Source organism: Arachis hypogaea, chromosome 2 (assembly GCF_003086295.3).
Source record: "Arachis hypogaea cultivar Tifrunner chromosome 2, arahy.Tifrunner.gnm2.J5K5, whole genome shotgun sequence".
Classification (NCBI taxonomy): Eukaryota; Viridiplantae; Streptophyta; class Magnoliopsida; order Fabales; family Fabaceae; genus Arachis; species Arachis hypogaea.
In genome coordinates this window covers 54,972,341-54,975,387 of record NC_092037.1, presented here as the reverse complement: position 1 = coordinate 54,975,387, position 3,047 = coordinate 54,972,341, and the positions used below count along the sequence as shown (strand labels likewise).

At 42.1% G+C, this 3,047-nt stretch overlaps 1 non-coding gene across 1 annotated transcript; it reads right to left on the bottom strand.

Moving 5' to 3' along the window:
- Positions 1 to 474: 474 nt before the first annotated feature.
- Positions 475 to 578, bottom strand: LOC112767197 (small nucleolar RNA R71). Its single transcript, XR_003184771.1, has one exon. It is a non-coding gene; the product is annotated as a small nucleolar RNA R71 (small nucleolar RNA).
- Positions 579 to 3,047: the final 2,469 nt, after the last annotated feature.

Here is a 3,047-nt window from a genome sequence, read left to right as displayed (position 1 = left end):
CTGAAGAGAAAATTAAGAGAAGCTAAATTACAACAATCCAGAAGCAACCTTTTAGAAAATTTCGAACAAGAGGAAGAGATGGCCGAAAATAATAATAATAACGCAAGGAGAATGCTTGGTGACTTCACAAAGCCAACGTCCAAGTTTGATGGAAGAAGCATCTCCATTCCTGCCATTGGAGCCAATAACTTTGAGCTTAAGCCTCAACTAGTTGCTTTAATGCAACAAAACTGCAAGTTTTATGGACTTCCATCTGAAGATCCTTATCAGTTCTTAACTGAGTTCTTGCAGGTCTGTGATACTGTAAAGACGAATGGAGTTAATCCTGAAGTCTACAGACTCATGCTTTTCCCTTTTGCTGTAAGAGACAGAGCTAGAATATGGTTGGATTCACAACCTAAGGATAGCCTGGACTCCTGGGATAAGCTGGTTACTGCCTTCTTGGATAAATTATTTCCTCCTCAAAAGCTGAGCAAGCTGAGAGTGGATGTTCAAACCTTCAAACAAAAAGATGGTGAATCCCTCTATGAAGCTTGGGAAAGATACAAGCAGTTAACCAAAAGATGTCCATCTGACATGTTTTCAGAATGGACCTTATTAGATATATTCTATTATGGTCTCTCTGAATTTTCGAAAATGTCACTGGACCATTCTGCAGGTGGATCTATTTACCTGAAGAAAACGCCTGAAGAGGCACAAGAACTCATTGACATGGTTGCAAACAACCAGTTCATGTACACCTCTGAGAGGAATTCTGTGAATAATGGGGTACCTCAGAAGAAAGGAGTTCTTGAAATTGATGCTCTGAATGCCATATTGGCTCAGAACAAAATGTTGACTCAACAGGTCAACATAATCTCTGAAAATCTGAATGGATTGCAACATGCATCCAACAGTACTAGAGAGGTAGCTTCTGAAGAAGCTTATGATCCTGAGAACCCTGCCATGGCAGAGGTTAATTACCTAGGTGAACCTTATGGAAACACCTATAACTCATCATGGAGAAATCATCCAAATTTCTCATGGAAGGATCAACAAAAACCTCAACAAGGTTTTAACAATGGTGGACGCAATAGGCTGAATAATAGTAAGCCATATCCATCATCTTCTCAGCAACAGACAGAGAACTCTGAACAAAATAATTCTAATTTAGCTAATATTGTCTCTGATCTGTCAAAGGCCACTTTCAGTTTCATGAATGAAACTAGATCTTCCAAAAGAAATCTGGAAGCACAAGTGGGCCAGCTGAGTAAGAAAGTCATTGAAAGTCCTCCCAGTGTTCTCCCAAGCAATACAGAAGAAAATCCAAAAGGAGAATGCAAGGCCATTGATTTAATCAAAGTGGCCGAATACACTCAGGAGGAGAAGGACGAAAATCCTAGTGAGGAAAACCTCCTGGGATGTCCTTCAAGCAAGAAGGAGTTTCCTATTAAGGATCCTGAGGAATCTGAGGCTCATCTAGAGACCATAGAGATTCCTTTAAATCTCCTTCTGCCATTCATGAGCTCTGAAGAATATTCATCCTCTGAAGAGGATGAAGATGTGACTGAAGAGCAAGTTGCTCAATATCTAGGAGCTATCATGAAACTGAATGCCAAGCTATTTGGTAATGAGACTTGGAAAAGTGAACCTCCCTTGCTCATTAGTGAATTAGAGACTTGGATTCAGGAAACTCTACCTCAAAAGAAACAAGACCCTGGCAAGTTCTTAATACCTTGCACCATTGGCACCATGAGCTTTGAGAAAGCTCTATGTGATCTTGGGTCAGGGATAAATCTGATGCCACTCTCTGTAATGGAGAAGCTGGAGATCATTGAGGTGCAACCTGCCTTGTTTTCATTACAATTGGCAGACAAGTCAGTAAGACAAGCCTATGGAATAGTAGAGGACGTGCTAGTAAAGGTTGAGGGCCTTTACATCCCTGCTGATTTCATAATCCTAGATACTAGGAAGGAAGATGATGAATGCATCATCCTAGGAAGACCTTTCCTAGCCACAGCAGAAGCTGTAATAGATGTCAACAGAGGAGAGTTAGTCCTTCAATTAAATGGAGAATACCTTGTGTTTCAAGCACATGGCAATCCCTCTGTGACAAAAGAGAGTAAGCATGAAGAGCTTCTCTCAATTCAAGGTCAAGAAGAGCCCACACAGTCAGACTCTAAGTTTGGTAGCCACAACCAAACTCTAAGTTTGGTGTTCAAACCCCATATCCAAACTCTAAGTTTGGTGTTGGGACCGGACAACATTGACTTGATTGCTCTGTGGTTCCATGAGAACCACTGTCAAGCTATTGACATTAAAGAAGCGCTTGTTGGGAGGCAACCCAATTTTATTTATCTAATTTTATTTTATTTTGTTTTGGTGTTATTTTTGTGTTGAATTAGGTACATGATCATGAGGAGTCACGAAAAAATCAAAAAAATTAAAAACAGAGTCAAAAACAGAAGAAAAAAATTTTCACCCTGGAGGACGCACGGGCCGGCGTTCAGCGCCCAGAAGATGCATCTGGCCAGCGTTCAGCGCCAGAACAGAGCATCTTCCTGGCGCTGAACGCCCAAAACAAGCAACATCCTGGCGTTTAACGCCAGGATGCGCACGCAGAGGACAATCTGGCGCTGAACGCCAGAAACAAGCTTGAAACTGGCGTTCAACGCCAGAACCAAGCATTACATGGGCGTTTAACGCCCAAAACATGCACCCATGGGCGTTTGAACGCCAGAATGATGCATGAAGGCAATTTACACGCCTATAGAGTGAAGGAATGGTATTTCTTTTCACCTCAGGACCTGTGGACCCCACAGGATCCCCACTTCAGGATCTGTGGACCCCACAGGATCCCCACCTACCCAATTCTCACCTTCCCTCTTAATCCTATTTTTGTGATTTGAATACCCCATGTCACAATTCCCAAAAACCTTCACCTATCACCTCAATTCCTCTTCCCAATTACCCCATTCACCATTCACATCAACCCCCTCTTCCCCATAAACCCCACCTACCTCCACTACATTCAAATTCAATTTCGCACCCATTCCCATCCAGTATTA